General features: G+C 41.0%; 1 protein-coding gene across 1 annotated transcript in view; it reads left to right on the forward strand.

Annotated features, from left to right (window-relative positions):
* The window catches only part of ARID5B (AT-rich interaction domain 5B), a 177,830-nt gene that overhangs the window by 86,548 nt on the left and 65,593 nt on the right, over positions 1 to 25,689 (forward strand). The gene's annotated exons all lie outside the window — the stretch shown is intronic.

Here is a 25,689-nt window from a genome sequence, read left to right on the forward strand (position 1 = left end):
GTCGACCTTGAAATTGGACTTTAGGACAGGAAGCTTTCATGTTCGTTCTTTCTTAAAAGGCTTCGACTATTCAGATACTGGCTTGTTTTGTTTTAACTGATCTCTCTCTTTTCAGTGTGATAAGGAACTATAAAAATGCACGCATTGTAACCACTTCAGTACTATAAGGTGAACAAAAAGATTGATGATAGATCCCTACGCCCCTTAATTTTTTCATGTACATGTATGGATACACATATATATCCATCTTTGGTGGGCACAGTGTATGAAAATATGTATAGATATTTATATATCTATCTATATTCAGATATCTATCTATATATATATCTTTATACACTACGCCTCCCAAAGATGGATATATGCACACATAATTTTGTCTGCATCTCTCCTAGCTGATCGGTCATGTGTCTCTATAGATAGACGCACAGGCAAAGATATATCATAGGTTTGGGAGACTTTGCATGACGCAGTGAATGGCTGGAGGCAAGCCAGGCTCACATCTCTCACATCTTCAGTTTCTCATCTGTTTGTTGAAGAGATTGGATCATATCAGTGGTTCTCAACAGGCTGGGCAGGGATGTCAGAATACCCTGGGGGTGCTTTATCCAGCTAGACATATTCCTTGGAAATTCCTGTACTTACAGACGCATGAGACACCCCCCCACCAACCTCACCCTACCCCCTGCTTTGGGATTGGCCACCCTGACCAGTCTGATGGCTGACCCATGCTGAAATCTCCTCTTGGGGATGTGGGACGACAAGAGGCTGAGACCCATGGCCCAGAGAGAGCATTGACGGGGTCACTTTGAGTCAGAATATCAGAACAGTCCTTGATTCTGTGAGTTAAGGTTTTCCCAGGCCTCCCCAGTTTGTGGATTATTCAGGTTCAGATTTTTCTGCTTAATTGTCACAGGCCTCAGCGTGGCTTGGGAAATCCACTGTGGCCTCCGTACTCTGATTATTTGCGACCCAGCAGCCCCCTACCTGCTGCAGAGGGCTTGTAAGTAAGAGTATCATGAAGAGATGATCCAAGAAGGAAGGGGGAAGGGGAAGGGAACCTCTGTTCATCAGACATGGCATCTTTTTCCCTATAAACTTTTTTTTGGATGCCTTTCCCAACTCTGCCTTACCAGATGACTGTCAGTCTAGAAGAGAACAGTAGTCTTTATACAAGTTATTTATTCCTACTTCCAAGAAGAATTCAGTGTCATATTTTTAATACTCAACTGTTGTAGTCATGTAGGTGAATGAACCCAATGTATCTTTTCAAAAAATGCCCTCTCTTTCCAGATCTGCATTTACAAATCATCCCTTTTTAATTTCAGGGTGTTTAATTTCTGTTTTTAGAGTGTTTTTGTGTTTTGTTTTTTTCTCGCATATCCCCTACTCCCAAACCCTCTGTCCTGCTTGCCACTCAAGAGGTCTGTAAATTCCTGACACAAAATAAAACTGAAAGAATGCTTTCCCTCATTTAAGAGTAGTCAGAGTTAGGGTATCATAATGTAACATAATGAAAAATGTTTTAACCTTTTTGGCTAATTTAAGAGTTATTAGTCATTGAGCTTCAAAGCTGTTGCGTCTGGAATTGGTAATAGAAAGAAGTTCCAATATAACAGTGATCACAATGGTTGTTAAGAGTTACTAAATTAGTTTTAAATGTTCTCCACAAACACAGGCATCTGACTTTTGAATGTTTTCCTGAACTTTTCTTCTGGTAAAGCTAATTTTAATGCTGTTTTTCTTCTCCAGCCTCTTAAAGTGGAAACTTTCTTTTGGAATAAAGGTACCTTTAAAGAGCTTCTAGATGGTTAGTTTAATAATTAGAATATTAGGTTTTTCTTTTTGTGGAGTTTGTACTTCAAATAGTTTGCACTTCATGTAGTATTTCGTTTTAGCAAGTGACCCCCCTCCCCCCAAAAAAGCTTATTTTTGACATGATTTGAACACCTTTGCCAACATCCCTCCCCCACCTTCCACTCTTGGTCCTCCAACTAAATTTCCAGAGAACACCCTTTTAAACCTCCAACTGGTTGTATTTGAAATCAACATGGGTGAAAGGGTTTGTTAAAACGTGGGGTTGGGTTTCTCCAACCAACTAACAGTTGGTAGAAGAACATAAATTTAATTAGTGACTAGCATTAAACAAATGTTCCTAATATGAAACACTGCCAGATGACCAAAACACTTCTGTCAGATTACCGCGGGTGCCAGGGGGCCCACAGATGAATTTTCTACACAGTATATATTCTGTACCACACTTTTGGCGACTCAGTAATTGGTCAAATGTAATTTAGGTAACAGTATGCCTAGGCTGTAAAAATCAAATTTTATTAGCCATATCACCAGGTGGATGAATGGTGGACCTGATGGCAAAGAGTTTATAGCATTTAGCAGCTACACTTTTGACACATGAAATTCATAAATTGCCATAAAGTACCTGCAAGGCCCTTCGCAAAAGGACAGTGTCTGCTTTCCTATGATTAAATAATGTTTATTTTATTAACTAATATATTTTTTGCTTTCTTCTATTAAATGGGATTATGGAAGGGGGGCGGGAGGGGGTGTACAAAAGATAAATAAAACACATTTCTTTCTTGTTTGGAGGATTTAAAAATCTAATTGGGGAAGACAGGATTAACGCACCTGAAAGGTTAACTAATGTTGCAAGAAAGTCAATGATTAAATATTCGGTGAGTGTTGTAGAAAGCAAGCAGGAGGAATTTAGCAATAGGGCTGGTGGGGGTGGGGGCGCGTGGGAGTGATCATGGGAGGGGTCAGGGAAAGCTTCATGAAAAAGGCAGGACTGGGTCTGGTTTTAAAAAATCAGGGAGAAAGGCTAATAGAAAAGTTTTGGGTCACTTATAATTCATGTCCTGACTCTCCATGTTGGGAATGGCTGCCTTCACCGTGGGTCAGCTGTTGGCCTCCCCTAGGTTTGTTTACCCTTAATAAATGGTCTGGTGCCCTCTCTACCAGGGGAAAATGAATTTGAGTCTGTGGACCAAGGCTGGGACAATCCCAGGCAGTTCCTCTGGACCTGGAACTGGGCTTTCCTGGGCAAGGAAGAGCCACATTTTCTCTGTGTGACCACCTTTCCCAACTGCTCAGACACCTCCCCCCTCCCCGCTCCCCCCCATTGTTTCAATGTTGTCCACTGAATAACAAGTTTAATTGAATAATAAAAGTAAGGCTTTTAAATCTACAGTGAATCCCTATAAATAAATTCTCTGTGGAATTTTATGAAGCTGTTTAATGAAAAGTTTGATTAGAAACTATTAAAGAAAAATAGAATAGATGAAATTTCATCATTTAGTCCCACATTACAGTGGTGTCATTTTGATTTTTATTTACTTTGAGATATTCAGAATTGAGTAAATATATCCTGGTTTTAATTAACTATCCTCCTTACTTGGGAAAGGTTATTTTAGGCTTGAAGGGTTTTGATAGCGTACCATCTGCTTTCTTCCCTGTATTTTATTCAAGTCCCTTCCCCGCTTTACAGCACTGTTCAATGTCTAAACCTATGACATAAGCATAAATTGAATCATATTAATGACAGGTGATTGAAAAGCCTCAGCCTCGACATCCTGCCCGAATCCTTCCTTCTTGTCAGTTACAATGCTCTTAAAGGCCGTGTGCTCTTTTCTCAGAGCTAGAGAATCAACTGTTCTTAAAACTAAAGCAACAGACTCCCCCATGAAAGCATTGTGAAGACTGGCTGTGTAGCACATGCAATTAGGAAATGGGATTATAATAATAATGAGGGGAAAGTGACATCAGGAATGACAGTTTTTCTCGTAAGAATCTTTACCCTACACGTAATTCCTGCCCCCACTGTCCTGTTAGAATCTCCAAACATACAGCATTCTTCCTCCGCTCCCCCATCTCGCTTTTACCGCTTCTTATAATTTGATTCCTCTTTTATAAAACAGATACCAGGGGTGCCTGGGTGGCTCAGTGGGTTAAGCCGCTGCCTTCGGCTCAGGCCATGATCTCAGGGTCCTGGGATCGAGTCCCACATAGGGATCTCTGCTCAGCAGGGAGCCTGCTTCCCTCTCTCTCTCTCTCTGCCTGCCTCTCCATCTACTTGTGATTTCTATCAAATAAATAAATAAAATCTTTAAAAAAAAATCCTTTAAAACAGATACCGTCATGTATATTGTATTATTGTCTGTGCTCTGCAGAGAAAACAGACACACGTGCAAACATTTTGTCTGTTATCCCAGTTAGAACAATAAAATGTCCACCAGTTTGTAATGCACAATGTTTACCTTAATATCACACGGGCTAATTTCACATGTGCGAAGCGTTGACAGCTGAATCCAAACAGAGGCGTGTGCAGTCCCGTAGATGAATGGACAACTTTAAGGTACTAGCTTTTACCAGAGAGATACAAAATCGACCCAATACATATAAATGAGACAAAATCAGTCCTTAAATGTGAGTTGAACTAAGTGAATGAAGACACGGTTGGTTGAAGAAGTAATAAAAGATATGGCTTATTTTAGTCTGAGTTTTGAGTTGCAAAGAGACAAAAGTCATGCTTCTGAGTTCTTTGGAGTCAGGGTGTGTGTGTATGTGTGTGGTGGGGGGGATGTTCCTTGACAAAGGAATGGTATGGGGTTCAAGGAAGGATGTGGTAATTCACCTGACAAGAGCGGAGATGAGATGGGCCGCCGTCTTGGCATTCAGTCCACGTGCAAGAAACCATGAGCTCTGGGGACCCTTAGGGAGACGGTGGCTACATCAGTATTGAAACATGTCTCTTGCTGAAGCCCAGGGAGGATAGCACAGTCTGGGGGGGCGGGGGGAGCAAGTGCTGGGCTTACAAATCGCCTGATATGAATCAAGGCTCACGTGTCTGATTTGCTGTTCCTCCGGGCAAGTGATATAAGGCCCCTCACTTATTGCGTCTTTCAAACTGGGTAGAAATGGCTCATCACCAAGCTGAGACTAAGTCTGTATTCGCTTGATGAAAAAAACAGTCCTCATGATCAATGAAGATTCTCTTCTTGTATCAAAATCTTAAGTCTTGGACAGCCTATAGTCATCCAAACCGATCTCACTCTGTAAATAATGAAGGAACCATTTCTCTAAGGCTCTGGGACTCTTCCTAGAACCTTAATGGAAAAGAAAAGTTTTCTACTTTATACGTTATGTTTTTAAGAAGCTTTTCTGACTCTGCACTGAACTTTCCCTTTCTGTTTTCCTGTTGAGTGAAATAATGACATTAGAGACAAAAGAAGAAAAAAGCCAAGGGAGAGAAGGAAACAGAAGAGGAGACGAAACCTTGACTATTTATGAAGGAAGATTCAGGATGTGTAAAATTATTTTGAAGCCTAGAGGACAAGCTGGACTCTGCCTCTTCCCCTCTAAATATCACATGTTTTGCTGGAAATGAAAGGAAAGGCAGTTGTTTTGTTAAGGATCATGGGAATTTGTAAGTGAGTAAACAATTTTTTTTCCTTGCCGAAGTAGGTTTCATGGTCACAGTGGATTTCGATGATCAAATAGCCAGTTCCTGGCCCCTGTCCACATTCAGGCTTTCTCTGCCTGCCTGCCTGCGGTGCCCACTGATCTCCCAGATGATAACAAGGCAGATGTTTCTCTTTAATTGAAGCTGAGTGGGAAAGGAGTCGGGCTTCCTGTATATTGCTGTTTATGCAGAAGTCCTTAACCTCCAGAGGTCTCTCTTAGAGGACTGCTTTATCTTAGACATTTTCTAGAGATTATGTTTATCGCTAGAGAATGGTCTAACCAAAACCATGCTTTGTACCTTCTCTTTGTTGCATGTGCTGCCCAAGGAGGGGCAGAGGAATGCTTAAGTTCATCACACAGTGCAGTCAACTGAACCCCAAAAAATCTGCTGGTAGTGGTATAGGGGATGTGCTTGATAGGACCTATGATGATTTACATGTGGCCTTGGCTTCCAGGACACGGAGACCCAAAGAGGGCTGGGGAGCAGACCTCCTTGGACAGAGGTGTTGGAAGCTAGGTTACCATCTCTCTTGAGTGTTAATGAACAGAATTTTTATGTTGTTACTCTAAACTAATTTTCAGAGTCAGGATTATGGAATGGCTAGCATTCATGAATTTCTTTTCTATTTTTGGAAATTTCTTTTCCAAATAATTCCAAAATAATTTCTTTTCTACTTCCATTTCTTTTCTTTTCTATAACTCTGGATTCTTTCTGTAGCTGAGGGGACTCAATGGGTTATTAAAAACTGTTTGGACTCATGGGTACAATAAACCCTTGTTCACTCCAGAAGAAAGGATTTGTGTCTATATTGGCTAATATCTCACCTAGCATTTCATTTAGAAAAGCAAGAAAGTTAGATCCCATTACATTAGCAAGATCAACATATTCCTCTCTAGGGTGAAACAGATATTTTTATCAATTCACACGTACACATACACACACACACACACACACTACAGGAAAGAACCGGGTCATTGAAAAATCACAGGCAAAAGTGCTAGTTAGGGATAGGGATGGTAGAATGATGGAAGAATAAGTTTGTATTCACTTGATTTTTAAAATCCTCTTGTTGCCAAAGATACCCTCTAAGCCCCTTCATTCTATCCTGTCAAGGAAATTGAATTGATTAAAGTTCCCTGGACTGTAGGAGAGGCTGTCTGGGGTCCACCAACATCTATCCCATACCTGCTGTGTGCCAAGTGCTGTTCTCGTCCCTGTGCACACAGCTGTGAACAAGACAGAAAAATTTACACTCCTAATGATCTTACAATATCATGTGTGGGGAGAAAATATGGGATGGCCATGGACCATATGTCATGGGTATAGACCATACCTCACAGAGCTGTAGGGATCAAACACTTAGACGGTAGATGGCAAGTACTACTTAAGTACTCCTCCTTAACTAAATCTTCTTGTACCTCTTGTACCTCCCAACACCACCTTAACCACGCACCAAGTCCATAGTGGCTCCTCAAAACACATTTACAGAATTATTTCATACCTTCACAGACTCCTAGGGACATGAGGTATCACTTGCTACTAAAAAATCATCCAACATCCGCTCATTCCAGAAATACTTCTTTGTTTGTCCTTCTGCATGGAATGTGTTTCCCCAGATATCTTGGGTCTGGCTCCCTCTCATCATTCCAGCCTCAGCTCAAATGTCTGCTCCCCAGAGAAGTCTTCTCTGACTTTCCCCTTTGCACAAGTCTTGTCCCACCCCATCACCCAACCTATAATTATCTTCCCGTAACTTATCACTATCTGAAATTAACTCTCGTATTTGTTTCTTTACACGTTTATGGTCTATCTTCCCCATCCCCACCTGGGCTACAATGCAGGCTCTTTCAGAGCATGTCCACAACCGTGTACCCAGGGACCAGAACAAGAATGGCCACAGAGAAGGTGTGTAATAAATACTGGTTACACGAGGGAATGGATTCGTGCATGCTGTATGTCAGTATCCTTGCCCTCCCCCATTTTCCAGATAAGGACAATTTAGCCCAGCCAAGTTACCTCGCAAAACCAGTTTTTGAACCTAAATGGTCTGGCTCAGTGTCCATGCTCTTAACAGTTACACTAGATTGCCTTTTAGCTTGGACCTGGCTCAGGAAGATCTTTCCAGCTTCCTGAGATCCAGTGTCCTGGGAACAGATAACTGATCACCAGCTCTCTATATATTGAAGGTACAAGGTGTTCTGTAGGATTTAGAGAAATCGGTGTGTGTGGGAGTGGTTAGGAAAGGAATGGTGGAGAAGATTCAAAATCTGAAAACCACTGGATGGGATCAGGAGATTTTCATGCGAGCCATGGTCCTCGCTTGTCTGATTATACCAGCCTCCCTGATGGAGACTTTGCTGCCCTGTGGTCTCTTCCACACATGCCCAGAGTGATGCTTCCCATCTCATCACAGAAGCAGGTATCAATCTAGAGCCCTGTACGAGCCACAAGTTGAAAGGGGCAGATGGTAAACTGCCCCACATTCGTATGGGCTCTTCCTAAGGTGTGGGGTTGTGACGCTTACAGGACTCTGATTGTACACCTCTCTCTAATTTTCTGCTTAGAACGCATTGGCTTTCTCAACTTGGCATCCTCCCTTAATGAAAAAATTATAGGTCTAATTTCAAAAAATGAAATGTATGCAAGCTTTCCTGCTTCTGTCACTTCTTTATGCCTGTAGCACATTAATCATTTCCCTTTTTAAAATTAAATTTCGCTTGCCATGGTTTGGTAATGGGTTTTCGAAGGAGGCAAAGCAGCCAGGCTCTTGGCACAGGAGTGGACTGTGCTGCCTGCTCAGGAAATCTTCTCATCGCTGGCTGGCGTGGGCCTTGATTCCATCATCTGGGCTTTATGCTCCCTTTGGAAGTTGCCTAGAAATTCTCTCCCTTAGAATTTCTTTTCTGAACGGCCTTTTTGGCTCTCCAGTTGCCATCATGAAGGACTGGAGAACAGATGGGATTTGGGCAGAAAAAGACTGTTATGTTCTAATGCTGGTGGGTGCTTCCATTCATTCACTGAGAACTGACTCGGTTGAAGGCAGAACTCCAGGCATTGTTGCAGTATCGGTCTCTGCTGTCAAGACACTCAAAAATCAAGTTGGCCGAGATAAGACGTAGAGTAATGGGCCACTACAAATATTATTGTGATCTTCTTAACAATTCTGGATCTTGCCATGAGTGACCTGATAACATAGTTTCCACAGGGTCACAGGTCCAGTATGTTGCCAAAGTGAGAGTTAGAACCCCCCACCCCAGTCCCCTGACCCCAGGGACATACTTTTCTACCCTAAAGTGAGAGAAGCATGGGGCTAAGGTTCCGGACTTACTCTGATATTTTGATGTTCCAAGGAGATGATATCTGCCAGGCTTCCTAAGTGGGAAAGCTTTGCCACATACTGACCCCTGCAAGGCACTCCGCTAAGGGATGACTAGAAGAAGTCCAACTGTAGGTGTCCCTGGAGTTAAAAGATGTAAAAGAGAGCTGGGATGTCAGGGGAGGCCTCTGGGAGGAAGTAGATCTTCAACCGGACCTTGAGGGATTCAAAAAAAAGGAAGTTATTTCAGGTGAGGAGGTGGAAAATACTCTAGACTTTGAAGCTCAAGGAAAGAAGTTGTTTCCTTTGCCTTTTTTAGCTATCAGCATAGACATTTAACACACACACACACACACACACACACACCAAAACAAAAGAGCCTCCGCAAGCAAAATTTTTTTCTTCCTAGAAGATGTCACCTTCCCCTGAGGGACCAGGTGCTCCTGAGTCCTTCTCCCAGAGGCCCCATTGTGGTTAGGACCCAGGGGAAGCCTCTTGGGGGAAAAAATCAACTTGTCTCCTATTAAATTGGAAATTTCCCCTTGGGCCTATAAGAAGGAAAAGGAGGGATGCATTGACTTTGCAGCAGGGGGTAAAGGAGTGAGGTGCCTCGTTGGTTTCCTGGGTGTTTAAGGGGCTGCTTCTAGGTTGAAATTGTAGCTTCTAAAGAATCATCTTCACTCTGTGTCATCCGGAGTTTCTCAGTACTTTTCCAAAGTTGCTTTCTTCTTCTGCTTAGTATTAAAGTTAATGGATTCTATTGCAGTTCTCTTCCCTAGACTCTAAGCTCCTAGAGGGGGTAAGAATCATGCCTTACTCATCTCTGTATCAACGTATGTTTGTGGAAATGATATAAAAACCCTAATATAAAAATCCTGCTAAAATCCAGAAGGTTTCAAATCATTGTTTTCTCTCCTTTCTTAGAGTCAAGTGTTTCTTGACCTCAATCTTTAAGGTTTAGCTCATTGCCAGTTGATTTAATTCTCAAGGAAAAGTTAGCTCAAAGGACATGGTTTTTTTCCTCAACATTTACTCACTTCTTCGAACCAGAGGAATGTGACTCATCAACTGGCCAAGGTCTTTGGTTGAAGATTGTTCATTTGTTGTGATGTTTAATAGAGCTTGGGGTCTACACAACCTAGAAGGGTGTTCCCTGAGGAAGACAAGCAGTATCCATAAGTTAAGGCAAGTGATATCCAGAAGTCACCACACTGATCTTTCCAATCTCTAACCTACAGATCTCAGAATTCAATGTGAAAACCAAGGAACAGTGGCAGAGTCATTAGCATATAGGACATTGACAAGTTCCAGTGAAATGTGGGCTATATGGACCGGGAACATAATTTAGATCATGGTTCAGGTTGAAATCCTACCAGAAAATGTTGGGAAAGAAAAGGCTTAGCAGTTTCATGTTCATCATTAGGAAGATTACTGGGTGGGTGGCACTTACACCCAGAGGATGATTTGTGGATCACTGGCCTTCTCTGTAGTATTTGTCGATGAGGATGAGGCCTTCTGGCTCTCAGGAGAGCTCCATGGAGGAGAGCTCCATTTTTGGAGCTCCTCTTTGGATGAAGCCAGTTCACAATAGGCAGGGTTGAACACATCACACTTTCTTCCTCACAGTTCTAGACATGAACATTAGGTCTTTGAAATAGGAGATATTTTAACAAAGATTCACACAGAGTGCCAGAAACTATACTGTCCCATCCCCCAGCACAGACACTTCCCAAAAGAGAAAGGATGTTGGTGGAAGTGGCTTCTTTTGAGGTCTGTCTTTATCACAGACCAGATCACAGGTCCCATTCTACTGAGAATGCATTCTATCCCATAGTTGTTGAACGAAAGGAAGTTGAAGTGTGTCAGGACCAGAACAAAAGGGCTATTGGGAGCCCCCATTAAATTTCTTCCTGACCATTGGTACCAGTGTCATCTGCTGGAGCTGAGATCAGGAGATAGCTTCAGAGAGCAGAGAGAGTGTGGCCTCACTGGTCCCAACCCAGCAACTGCTCAGCCCCGCCCTCAGCCCGGCCATTTACAACTCATGAGAGGAATATCTTCTACTTTTCAAATGGCCATCAGCCCATCTTCAGTGTCTTTCTCCTAAACAACCTTGTACAGCCTCAAGGACTGGTGTCCATGACCACCTTGGGAAGTTGAAGAACTGATGGGGAAAGTCAGCAGCTAAACGTGAGTGCAGGCATGGTAAGGCCATGATGGGACATGGACATCAGCTTCCAGATATGTGCTCTTGAGGCCATCCCCCCAAATGGGGCCCAGTCCTGAAGGGCGTGGCCTCACAGCCATGAGATCCTGTGCAACAAACCCTAGTCAACAGTGATCTTCAGCCAACCAGATGCTCCCAGTCCCTCATCCCCTTTTACCATGTTTCAAGGAGGGGAAAAAAATAGTAAAAAACAGCCCATATGTTTTTCAAAATATTTTTCTCATTATGCAATTATTTCCATTATGGAAAGGACAAGCATAATAATAATAATAATAATAATAATAATTGCCACTCTTCTGTGAACGTGTACCATATGTCAGACCTTATGCTAAGTCCTGTCCCTACGTGATCTCACTTACTCCTTAGAGCGCCCCTGTATGGAATCTCATATTAACCGTCGCTTCGCAGGGCAGGAAGCAGAAGCTAAGAAAGGTCACATCAGCCCAAAGTCACACAGCCAGTAAGTGGTCAGGCTTGATTCCAGATCAGGTCTGTCTACCTTCAAAGCTGGTATGCTTATCCACTCTTTGATATTGCCTGCCTAAATACCACCCGTAATCCCATCAGGGTTTATCAATTCCTTCCAGACTTTTTCCAAAGCATCTTTATTTACTTGAGAATATTTTATATATGCAATTGCTACATTGTAAAATTTTAGTCATTGTAAAATGAACATTTCCCTATATTATTACGAACAGTTTTACAAGCAGCATTTTAACAGTTGCATAATACTGCATCAAATGACTTTATCAGAGTTTACATAATCCCTTTCTAGTAGAAGTTTGTTTTCATTTCTTGCAGGGTTTTTAGTTATATTGCTTAAATGTAAAATGTATAATTAACACTGTAATGAACATCTTTTTTTTTGTAATGAATATCTTCATATATAAAAACATCAGCATTTTGATGGTTTCTTTTAGATAAATTCCAAGAATCTCTTATTGCCAAAATTATGTTCCTTCTAAGCAATAGCAGAGCTGTGGGCTAATCAGAGCCAGCTCTACACTTACCCGCAATCAGCCCTTCCAGCTGGAACTTCTAGAGCTAAGGCTGAGGATGCAGAGAACCCAGGGTCCAGAATGAAGATCCAGAGTTTCTGCGTGGCTCTAAAGCAAACAGGAAAAAAATTCTTCAGTGAATACTGGGGGGCTTGGGCACGAAAGTGAGCTCAGCAAAGATTTTCAGTGTCCTGCAAAACTTACTAAAATTTTGATTTTTAGTCTCCAACCTCCTGAATTTAGATGGACCCTAACATCCTGTCACCAATATTTTAATTGTACTTGATGCACACTGAAGTTTGGGACTCGGTACTCTAGGAAAGCTTGTAGCTGTAGTCCGTGGCAGGGGTAACGAGGTATGGAAGTCAATAGTATAATGATTACTGGCAACTAGCTCCTCCTTCCTTAATTCCTTCCATCCAGGTGTGATGGCGGGGTGGCTGAGCGAGGATTGTGCTGATGTGCTAGAGGGTGGTGACAAGTCGCAGCAGAAGGTGGGGTATGTTCCCTGGGCAGTCACAGGCTCAGGTGAAAAGTCTTCCCTTAGGTAAAAGGGCAGAGCCATTGGGTGCCTGGATGGCTCAGTCAGTTAAGCATCCAACTCTTGATCTCAGCTCAGGGTTGTGAGTTCAAGCCCCACATTGGGATCCCCACTGGGTGCAGAACCTACTTAAAAAAAAAAAAAGGTGCAAAGCTGTGATTTTGGAGGCATACACTCCAGTGCTATTAATTACCTCACAATTAAGAAAAAGCACAATGTACTTGAAAGGACACTTGACTGGCAGTCTAGAGAACAGGGTGCAGGATCTGATCCTTTCACCAAATAGGAAGCTTTAGAGGCTCAGTTAATTCCAGGCTTCCAGTCTTACATGTGAAATGGAAAGTTGGACTAGATATTTTTAAGCTTTTTGGAATCTCAGCCCCATTTGAGAATGTGAAGAAAGCCATGAATCTTCTTCTAACACAAATGTGCACGACTACAACACCACTATCATCATTATCATCATGACTTTGAGCAATGTTAGCAAAAATGAACATATCAAACAAATATAGGAAATCTGCATATATTTTTCGGGATTTGTCCACTTTTTGAAACCTTAGGTTATGAACCCCTAGACCAGGTGATCTTTCAGATCCTTTCTGTTCTCACATACTTGGTGTTCTTTCTGGGAAACAAATAGCAATTTGTAACAATTCCTTGATTCACTAAGCAGGACAGCTCATTTCCTGAGAATTCTGGTTAATTAAAAAATAAAATAACCATAACTCACACATTTTATTGAAAGCGTACTGTGTGTCAGGCATTGTGTTAAGTGCCTAAATATCATCTGTGTCCCTAAATGCTATCTATGTAATGAATCGTGTATATTTTAGATGATTAATCACTTCTGTGGAAAGTTTAGTGGGGCCAACTTTCAAATGTATCAAGCACTTTACATCAACTCCTTAAATTCTCATAGTACTTTAAGGTAGGTGGTGTCCCTGTTTTGTGAATGAACAAAATGAGGTTCAGAGCTCTTGAAGAGGAAGTCATCCAACAGTAGTCAAGAGCAGAGCTGGGATTCAAACCCAGCTCTGTACTTTACAGCTAGTGCTCTGATAGGGTGTGCTGTGCTTCTCTTTTTGGTAAACTGTTAACTCCTCTGATTCACTTACATAATGATTACAAGAATCCAGCCTGTGCTCAAAATTTTTGACACAAGGGACAAAAAAAAAAAGATCCCACAGAAGTAGTAGCTGAGTACATTCTTCACGCTCACCTGCATGGTCTGTTTTCCCACCCTTGGGCAGTCACCATGTGATGATTCCTGTGAGGGTTTTTTGTTTTGTAAAGATTTTATATTATTTATTTGAGAGAAAGAGAAAGCAAGCAAGAGAGAGCAAGTGGGGTGAGGGGCAGAAGGCAAACAGGCTCTTTGCTAAGTAGGGAACCCGACGTGGGGCTCGATCCTGGAACTCCAGGATCATGACCTGAGCCAAAGGCAGACTCTAAACCTACTGAGCCACCCAGGGGCCCCAGTTCCTGTGAGTTTAAACATAGTCAGTCACCTCAGCCTTCCCTGAGGTAGATTGAGCCCCTGCCATAGGTGAGGTGCGACCATGAGGAAGACCGAGAGTGAGACAGGTTGGTACCTGTCGGGGGCACCTCATCAAGCCCAGTGTCCCCTCAGGTGTGCATTGGGTCCTTTCTCACTGTATGTTGAATAGGGCCTAGTATTCACATCTGACCCATTACCGGCACCGTCTTCTAGAGTTTTTATTGGAACACGGCCAGGCCACACTCACACTCTTCTGTGTCATCCATGACCACTGTTGTGCAAAGTTGAGTATGCCCTGCAGAGCTGAAAGTATTTCCACTCTGACCCTTCACAGAAACGTTAGCTGACCCTCATGCAGACCAAAGGACAAGGTACTAGATTTCACCAAATCTAAGACAGCATCATGCATAACACACATTGTTTTCATATGTACCATTATAAAATAAAAACATTATCATTGTCATATCCCATCAGTGGGGAGACCACCAATTCTGGAGACATGGAAACATGATAAAGATTGCATACATTACGATGGAAATTTGATCCTTTCCAGAGAGATGTTTTAGAGACATTTTTTAAAAATGTAAATTTTTAAATTTGAATTGTCAGGAAGACTATTTTCCCTTGCCCATAAATCGACCAAGCTGTTGACTCCCCATGAAACCTATAATAACAGAACATGTGATGGGACCCAGTGAATCAGAAAAGTGCTGGCTTTTTGGCATCTGTCTTGCCAAAGAGTTGCTATTAATGAGTAGAAGAAATATTTTGGCTTTGTTCTCTGATACTATTTTCGACTCCCATTAGTATAAATATTTAGGGTGTCTCAGTACAGCGGCTTGTGTGGCAATAAAATTGTTAGTTCTTTTATCTTAGGGCTGGAATATTTGAACAGTACGCTTGCTCCTCAAATGGGTTATGAGGCTGCGTACGAAAGGCTTTGTAGTAGTTTGGAATGGGAAGCTTCTCCGATGCTGCTTATGGTCAGATTCTTACCAGTCTGAAAAATATGCTAATTACACACAAGTCTCTGAGCAAAGAGTGAACTCAATATTACGATTTTAAATTTCCTCCAAACAAAAACAGGACACCACTTCAGGCAAGATAGCGATTAAATGGCATCAACAACGTGTGCCCTACGTGGGTACACAAATTGATCGCCATGCGGACACACGTGTAGATCCAGGGAGCAAATATAAGTCATGTTATGATGTTTTGTTTTTCCTTCAAAAATAGAAATTTAGGAATTCTGAGTCAGGCCACTTATTATTTGGCTAATTCAGCTGCAGAGTAAGTTATTAATGACCCCCAGATGTTGTTTATAATGATTGGATATTTTCATTTGTGAAGTAATATTTTCTTTTGTGTGTGTGTGTGTGTGTGTGTGTATGCAAGTGATATTTCTTAATATGCTGTACGGCATCTGAATAAAAGTTTGATGGCAGAACAGTTTGCATGTCCAATGTAATTGCTTCTAAGTGAGTTCTTCATTCTTCACATTTTTAGCTCTAATTGCTTTTTTTCCCATATGTCTAAAAATAAATATTTGCAAGTTTTGCGTTCTGCTACTCATTGTAATACATAAAATATTTGTACACTGAGCAAAATTCACTGATAATGTTCGCAATGGGCTATTTAGAGAAAGTAAGGTTTGTGTGGTAAGAGGAGATAAAATACGTTTTGATTAGTATAAATGCCAAAGAAAGCCATTTATCATATTTTGAAAGAATATTTTTAAAGGAGTGGCTAGATATTTGACCTCGGGGACTATTTAAGTAGATTCAGTTGGAAAAAGCGATCCAGAGTCAAAAATAGTTTGTTTTGCTATAGAATGGATATTATAAATGATCTTTGGAAGGTGGCAATTAATTTCTGATTATCAGGGACAGGGGGCCCCACCATGCCGATCATCCAAGTCCCTGACTTCCCGGGCAGACCTCCTCTGCCTTCATTTGAGTCTATTCCCGTTCATTAGCACCTCCACCCGAAGGTTGGCAGAGGAAAGGGGAGGAAGAAAAAATGAAATCACTTCTGCTGCTCTTAATGGCCTTTGGAAAGAATGGATCATGAATGAAATAGAAACTAGTGGGAAAAATAAGCTATTGGATTTTCAGTGTTTTCTTTTATCCTTACCTTCCTCCGTTGACACGAATAATCAATAGTTGGCTTAAAGACTTTTAAATGAACTGTACGTTGGAAGACTTTGCAGTTGTAATAGCAATATTATTCCCTTTACGCTCCCAAAGGCTGGGTGAATTCCAGAGAGGTAAATATTGCCCAGTCTCCACATTGGCGTGTTTCTGAGCTTGCTGCCTTTTTTTTTTTTTTTTTGGTTAAAATAATAAACAAATAACCTCCTCCCAGTCAGTTTTTTTATTGCACAGAATTCCCCTCCCCCACCCCATATTAAATTTAACAATTATTTGTGTGTGTTCAGATCTAAACATCTGCTTGGCCGCCATACCCCGTGATCACGTCTGCGATATTGACCTGGCGATACTTTGCATTAATGAAAGTTGGCAGGTTTGGTCTTTCTCATCATATTTGCTTCTTTATGTGTTGCTGTATTTACAATTCAGCCAGAACAATTTGTGACAAAGGTTTGCTTTTATTATAATAGCTGCCGGCTTTAGACCCCCTCTCCAGGTTCTATTGGACATGGTCATAAAGAGATTCTTCAGTGTTTGCATTACTTAGCCATCTTTTTGATATATATTCTTTAAGTTATCCTGGCTACATGCATCTCCAATTTCAGTCCCCCTTTTGGACCACCATGCAGCCCAGAGCTTTTGAGCTTTGTCTTGGAAGCTCCTTCCATCAATCAGAATACCAAATTTACATTGTTAGGTTCCCTGGAGGTGTTAGAGCCCTGGATTCAGCAATTATTGTGAATAAGAACCTTGCAGCCAGGGTGAGTGCCAACATTCCAAGTGCTAGCACAATGGAAAAGAGAAGTGGTTTATGTTAGAATATGGTCACATTCTTCTGATTAAACCCACTCAAAAAAGACAACATTGTAATATTTTCCAATGACTGTTTATCATGAATTACGTCAGCCTTCGTTTAAATTGCTATTATTTCTCCTTAATGCTTCTTGGTGCCTGCATAATTTACGGCACTGGCAGCCTCGGGACTGTGAAATAACCTTTCACAACCAACACACAATAGTAAAGAACATGGCGTTTTTGTTGTTAATTATTATAGGACTCCTTTAACTTTTACAAAGTGACATAAAATATTGTTGAGGTATTTATGGTTCAAGCTACTTTTACACGGATCTATTTTGCTTCTGGCTAGTTCTTAACTAAAGCAATCATTTGTGGTTATTAGGCCGCCGGAGATATTATGTCAGAACTGGTTTAAGAGTATTACTATGTATCACATGTCATACACTACATGTCAGCACTTGAGGCTGTCTTTCAATAAAAACAAATGTAATTTTGGTGTGTGCTCTTTTAGGGATCGGTGATTTGTAAGCTAACCTGAGTTCATGTGAAGGTGTCCCAGCCCTGTTCGGGAGGGAGCCCGTCTCAGCCTTCCATCACACCGGGTTAGTCCCTTTTCCGTGGATTTAAGGCCTTTCCAAAACAAACTTTGGCAAAGGTTTAATTCAGAGTGAAGATTTGCTTCTGGGGAGCCACAGAATTAGCAAGGACTAGTTAATTGCCCATGGCTGAGCTGGTTTTCATTCCCCCATTTTGTGGTTATTCTTATAGATTTCATAACCCCTGGGTCTTCCAGTTATGGCCTTCTGAAGAAGGGAGGAGAGTCCCAGCCGGTAGGAGACCCCGCCTCACACAGTCACGGGGGCTACCCCAACATTCTGGAGATAAGTCTTGGGTGAAGGGTGGTAGAAACAAGAAGGATGGGAACTCGTCTGAGTTTCCACAAAGCTCCACTTCCAAGCAAACTTTGAATTAATATGTCACTCCCCTGGGTTCCAAATACTGTGCATATTTTCCAGTCCTTGCTTATTTAAAGCAAGAAAGGAAGGGCGTGCCAGAAAGTTTGACAAAGAATGAAAACACATTAGTGACTCATGTGAACAATTACTGATTTTCTTAACATATAATTTCTTAATTACTGTCAACCAAAATAATTTGCATGATAATATTTTCCCCCTCCCCACCCCCATCCGTGTTTAAAGAGCCATAAAATAGTGATCAAAGAGCCTGTTTGATCAATAAGAGGGAAACTTAACTCCTTAATTCTTGGTGGATTGATGGGATTCTGACACTGGATATTCTTTACAATAATCACCTCCAACACAATGGGCAAAATGAGCTTTCCAGTAAAACAAACAGCTTTGCAAAGAGCTCGGGGGCATTTTCTTTAGCTTGAATTCAAGGAGGAAATTGTGACTTTTATGAAACTTGCATAAATTTACATGTATCCTGTCAGAGTTTTAAAATTAGACAACATGCCTGAATGCCCTGGAAATGAGTCTGCCATCCAGATTTAGAGTGCTTTTAGCTTTTTTAATTAAAGACATTTCACAAGCCAACCCCAGAGAAGAAGAGAATTAAGCATTACATAAGAATGTAGCAAAGTTTGAGATTTAATGAGTGAATATTACGAATTTATAAAGGAGATAAAAGGTGTGAAAGGAGCAGTTATTGGGAGTTTTCTGCATTTTTTTATATGTATGTGTACTATATATGTGTATATATATATATATATATAAAAACGGGAAGAAGTGAAAAGGCCAGGCTGCCATTTGCTGTAGCCCTCGTTCTGGAACTGGTTCAAAGCTCGCAGCACTGACTGTGGGCTGTGAGGCTTGTTAATGAGCACTTGTGGCAGTGAACTGGGATCATGGGCTTGTCACATGAATATAGATACACACATATATATAACTCAGAAGATAGAAGACAAGAACTGTTGCTGCCGTGTGGCTGCGAGAAACTCAAAACAATGAAAATCAGCCTAAAAACTGCATTTGTAAGAACTCAGTGCTGAACCGAGCAAATGCTCATTTCGAATTCTTTAATAACTGCTCAGAGTGAAATATAGTTATTGACAATTGTTTTTAGCTACATATGTTACACCGTTTAAAAAACTTAGACTAAATACTGTCAGCCCGTGTTTGCTTTCCTAGCATGTTATTCATTTATTGAGAAATTCAGAATGTAAAACATCTGGGAGTAAGCTGCTGTGTGCAAAGTCATCTTTAAAATGTGTATATTTCAGAACTTCTTTTGTGTATTTATTTAGAAATATGGGAAAATTCTGTAAACATGTTCTGGAATATATGTAGCATTTGAATATGAAAGAGAAAGTTGGCATAACTGAAAACCCAAATTTCATTTTCTATAAATATTACTCTGTTGGAGGAAGGGGTTTCTGAAATTAGAAAATTCAGATTGTGGTTAGCGATATTTACAGGGAAGTGTCTCTCTTTGCCCTGGACTGAATGTGCGAACCAGAAATGTCCATTCTGGCTCCTTCTGGGGTGTGATGTGATGTTTATGTCTAAATAAAGGAGTTAATTTATTTCAGTATTTCGAGGCCCGCGATGGAGCTGTACAAACCCAGTGGTGTAGATATAATAGAGCCCGACCAGAAGGGTTGCACCGCTGGGGTGTTAATAGCTCCCGGGTTTTGTTCGACAATTAGTCCATATATTTTATAGCTGGGCCTTCAAGGAACTGGCGCCATCAGCACAATCACAGTAATTGGGAAGATGACACAACATAGAGAGAGGAGTCAGGAAGGGGAGTTATTAATGATTTGTAATTTTCTCCTTTTGGGAAAAGTAGAAATAAAACCCAATATCACATAGCTCTTTTCAGTTCTTGTAAATTTCACATTCTCTAACAATTCTGGTAGCTCTGAAGCCCCAGGGTAAATTCCCTCTGCCCCAGGCTCTTTAATCCTTTTTTTTCCCCCTGAAATGGAATTTGTTCTTTGTGATATGAGCAGAGCTTATATAATGAAGTTGGTTGGTATAGTCCAGCGGACTGCACTAGATGAGCTCCAGCCTCCTCTGAACCCTGATTTCTGGGGTTTCTCAAACCCATTCTGTGGATGAGATGCTCTAGACAGCATAGGACTCTCCAGCTAAGGGGCACTCCAGCTTTATTTTAACCCGCTAGGACGAGGTCCTTCAAAAACCTTCCTGCTTTCCCCATGCCCCCTCAGCCACCGTGGTTTCTCATCTGTGGTTTTGGCTCTAGACTTGCTATGATTTGAGGGCCATCATCAAAGGAATATTAAAATCAATGTATTTTCCCAGGACAACAATTCCCTGGGTCTTATAAAGAACTAAAATGATGGAAAGGAATAGGGAGCATACTTTCTGGCAAGGAGGTTAACTTAAAATTTAAACTAAAAACAAACGGGCAAAAACCCCTCAATGTGAACAATCCACAGAACTCTCCTGTCACTGGAGTACAAGGTTAAATTTGTTCATTGACCAGAGCAGCAGAACCCCTTGAGCTAGCGTCGAAGACCATCTCTTAAGAGTTTAGATGAGGTCTCTAGATCAAGGAAATACTAGGAATAAGCCAGAGACATGCCTCCATGTTTATCTCTTTCTTCTGTCTGGACTTCCAATACATTGGGACAGTCTCCCACCCCTTCCCCAATACCTAGTAGCTGTGGCAGAAACATGGTGGTGGATGAGTCAGAGAAGATTTGTTTTGAGGATTTCAGCCCGTTGCTATGGGTAACACTTATCTGTTGATTAAATTAACACTGCCCTTTGGACATGCTTTGCTACTAGATAGTCGAATGTTTGCAAGTAACGAGATACTTATTAGACTATTCACCAGTTCAGACTGTCCACAGGTTTGCTCCTTAAATTTCAGTGACCTTCTCCCATAGTGCCTCCTTCAGCCATCACAGTATACAATTCACAATATACAATTGACAGCCCTGGCATAAGGATGCTGCCTTTAGGGTTCCATGTATACATAACATGGAGTCCTCTTCAGTCTACTCACACCCAGCTTGAGCAATTTATACCCATGTGGGCAGGCCATTGCCACATTTCGAGGTGTGTTCTTATACCAGAAGAATGAAATACTGAAGTGCCGATGGGATTGGTCAGTTGCTTAGGAGGTGGGGAGAGGCTAGAGCATCTCATCAGAAATAGTGAACTCTTGTTCAGGAAAAGGGGGCAGAGAAAGAAGGATAAGATAGCTGTGACTCTAAAAATAGAGACAATGAGATGTCACAGTAATCAAGGGAAGGGAAACCTCTCTTACAAAATTAAGAAGAATGGTACTTTTGGATGAAGTCAAGAGGGCTATTTCTGATCTGCCAGTCAAGCCACAAATATTTATTTTAAGTGATAGCTGTTCTGCCTTGAACTATGCCCTAGGCACACTGAGGAATCCAGCTTCTTTGGGAGAGTTAGTAAATATACATGAACCAATTCATAAAACAAATTGTGACTAGAAGAATATGGAGTTAGCTGTGTTATGAAGATGATATGCTGCTGAAAAAAGTTAATAATTATGTCCAGGGTGCTCAGGACAAGCTTCCTGGATGGTCTTTAACTTGGAGGAGGATAGAGAAGGCTTAAGTATGTCCACACTGTTTGCCACACTGGTGTTGTTTGAACTCGATGAGACGTTGAAGGCTGACATTCAGAGCAGCTCATTTTACAGCCTACTGGATTTGATGGATTTGCTGGTGAAATAGCCTACAGAACACAAAGCCACTAGTCCATGGAGATGCAGCCTTTGGTTGGAGATTATGAAGATTTTATGGGTAATCTTTCACACCAGTGCCCACATCCTTCCCCATTGCACAGTAGCATTTTGCTGGTAAGTGTGATACTTCTTGTTCCTCCAAGAGTCCTTTGAGTGGCTGGAGGGAAATAACACAAGCCCATTATTACAGATGTGGAAACAGTGTTATTGGGACTCGGAGCATAAAAATGTTAGTGGAAGAGTCTGGAATAAACTTGGTTCACCTCCTGTCACTGCTCTCCGTTTTAGTGATGGGATGTTGAGCTAGAAGCTACCTGTGGCCTGAGAAACAAAGCCACCATTCCACCATCACAGCTGTCTGCTCACTTCTGTGTAATAGATAATAGGTATTGAGGAAATTTACTCCCATGCGTAATGCTTGGTCTGCTTTCTTGTTTGTTCTGATGTTGCTGTTTATTTAGTTAACTTGACTGAACTTTCTCATCTCGAATACAAGAATGACAATATCTGTTTCCCATGGTTCTCATGAGGATTGGCCAAGACAATATATGGGAACTGTTTTACACTGTGCTCCTGCTGTAGTAGTCTTAAAATAATAGCAATAGTAGTCATGATCAAGGTCACACAGAGACTGAGCTGGTGGTGTGCCCTCTGCTGCTTCACCCATTTTGTATCCCAGATAAAGATAAGAGTCAGCTCCTCAGCAATATACACCCAAAGAAATGGCAGATGTTGATTTATGTGCCTGTCCCCTCTGCATAAACAGCTTCCCATTCAACCCTCAGTTTTCTTAGCTTTAAAATGAGCAAGACAGGGATGCCTGTCAGTTAAGACTTTCGGCTCAGGTCTTGATCTCGGTTCATGGGATCGAGCCCCCATCGGGCTCCCTGCTCAGTGAAGAGCCTGCTTCTCTCTCTCCCTCTGCCCCTCCTCCTGGCTCATACATTCTCTCTCTTTCTTTCTCTCTCTCTCTCTTAAATAAATAAGTAAAATTTTAAAAATAAAATAAACAAGATGATCCCCACAACACAGGGTTCCTGATTCATTCTTCCATCTCTTTTTCTTTCTGTTAAGGCCACCATTCATCAATTCAATAAATAAGTTTAAGGATAACTTATTAAAATTGCATTAGACCCTGAGTCAACCTTAGTGAATTAAACAGATGTAAGTCCCTGGTCCTCATTAAGGCTAGAGTCTAGGGATGTGAGTAGAAAGCAAGGAATATATATATATTGTACATATTATTACATATATTATACATATAATACATATATTACTACACATATTATTACATATACCTATCATTACATATACATATTACATATATAATATATATTACTATACCCATTATTACATATGTATAATATATAAAGGTAATATGTATTATGTATTATATTTTATATATAATATATATATATATTATATTTTATATATAATCACACAGAGAGAGAATTACAGGCCATGATAAGCAACAAGCCCAAAAAGATTGCTGTCTGGGTTAAATGAAATACTGTGTGTGAAAATGCATCACAGGCTATAAAATATAGCCTGTGATTCAGAGACTCTTAATTTTGACTAACATAACACCTGCTGTCTTTATAGCAGCCAGTGGCTACTGCACATGCTCAGCATGTGAGGTTTAATGGTGACACCACCACTGCTTTTTCTTTGAGGCTTATTTCAGAAAAAAGAGTGGAAGGGAACCTTTCTGTTGAGTTTATAATAGCAATTATGGGCTGATAAGGGTAGACCATTCATCAAACGATCATACCTCCGGACTTTATCTCTTTGGGTCAAATGTTTCCTGATTGATATTGACTACCATATCTTAAGCAGCTTTGAACAGATAAGAAGCTAGAAAAGAAATTCCTTTGAAGGAGATTTGACAAAATTATGTTTTCTGATTTTTTTTCTTTAAGAAGAGAGATTAACTTCTCATTGTTCCTCTAAAATAGTACAAAAGCTACCAAACCACTGAATTGAAGAAAATCTAGACAAGTTTTTCATGGATAGATACTGACTGAGTTCCCACTGAATACAAATGATCATCTGTACCAATGTTCTTTTCTTGTTCTGAAATGGTTTGGAAAGAACTTTCAACATACCTAGAATGACCCTATACCACAGATATTTAGGAGTAGACAATTATCCCAAGAAAAGATATCCCCCTGATGGCTATATATAAATGCCCTACTAGAAACAGAGCTGTAAGCAAAAATCTTATAGGTTAAATATAATTCACTTATGTAGAACATTATTTGCAGAAGCAACGTTTTAAAGGTGGGGAGGGTAGATTTCTGACCATGGGCCTGATAACCAGCTTTTAATTGAAATGACCATAAACATTGTAATTAATCAACTATGTACTCAATTATAAAGTATATAATTACATTCTGAACAGTAAAAAGCTTCCTAAAGTGTATATAAATCAATTAAACAGGGCAATACAGTAACCTATCACATAAAATTATATTTAATGAGATGTGTCATCTATCACAGTGTTTTCCACACAGTTCTTATCATACATATTTGTGATTCATTTGTGCCTTCTTTCTTGCTGCCACGAAGCTCACAGGGAAGGAACGTCTTTATCTTGGTTGTAGAATGTAGTGACATAATTTTGAGCAGACGTACATAGGTATCTTTACAAAGAATTTGGTGGGGGGCATGATTTTGGGTCATCGCTAATGCCTTTTGGGAAGGCTGACCTGAATTTGTCTGTCTGCCTTTGCTTGTTATATACACATTTCCCTATAGCAAGTGTGGGCATTTGCACTTGCTGTCTTGCCGCCGTATCCACAGTCTGTCTGTGGCCTTGAAATTAACTAGATGACCTATGTTTGTTTGTGTATGTCTGCAATAGCTGCTAGATATGACCACAGAGGTGTAATTAGAACAAGACACTGAATACAAATCTTCCTGATCAAGTCACTGCACGTCGAGAAGCTAAGTGTAACTTGTGACCACGTTGTGGTGTCTGTATTAGCAGAAGTCCCTCAAGTTTTCTATGTATAATCAAGCAGATCATTCCAAGCAGGCTGACCCAGGGCCAGTGGGACAGGAGCTGAGGAAAAGCATATTTGCATTTTTAACTTCGGCAACTTGGAAGGACTTCTAAAAAATTTGGATGTAGTCTATAATGGCGTTCGTTAAGTGGATGCTCGAGAGGTGTCTGTGTCCCCTGAGGCTACATCAGAGACCCTAGTCGTGCAGATTCTGACATGTGCCTCAGAACAGGCAAGGAGGACATAACTGAGAAACTGCTCAAGGTCTGGCTTTCTAATAAGGTGGTGATGCCACTCCTTTCCCTCCTCCTCACCGCTTTAAGACTCGGAATGGCTTTTCCATAAGCGACACCAGTCTCTCATGCTGAGTAATTATACCCAATCCTTGCTGCAGGATATAGAACCATATAGAACAACTGGCCAGGGCAGGACAGCCCAATGAGGTGACCTAGAGGCTTTCTCCTCCACCCGCCTGGGAGCGCACTGGTTGTTTGGATCCCCACTTTCCCTCATTACTTGTTAGTAGATACTTGGTCTGTGAACAGTTTGTTCATTTATTTGTGTGTCCAACCAACTTGCTCTGATAATCAGCTATGTAACTGTGTGCTGCCCTGGGTGAGGACACGGGCCTAGTACAATCAAGAACCCAACACAGAGCTAACCTCTGAGGCATTTGTGTTTGCCTGCGAGTGGGGGCACCCTTGAATTAAACAGACTCTTAGTATCTAAGTACTGTCTTTAAGGATTTAAATAGCATTTAAGAGCTGTGAAAGAGTGAAGTGAATCCTTCTTCTCAGATTCAGTAGGCAGAGAGGAAGATATATATATTTTTTAAATTTTGATTATTCCCTAGAATATTTTACTGGAACTAATGTAATTGAGGGACTGGCAAGTTTTACAAGTGACTAATATATTAATCCCACTCTTCCCTGCTGCATTGTGGGATTGTCAGTTGAGTCAGGGCTTA

The sequence above is a fragment of the Neovison vison genome, chromosome 2 (assembly GCF_020171115.1).
Source record: "Neovison vison isolate M4711 chromosome 2, ASM_NN_V1, whole genome shotgun sequence".
Taxonomy (NCBI): Eukaryota; Metazoa; Chordata; class Mammalia; order Carnivora; family Mustelidae; genus Neogale; species Neogale vison.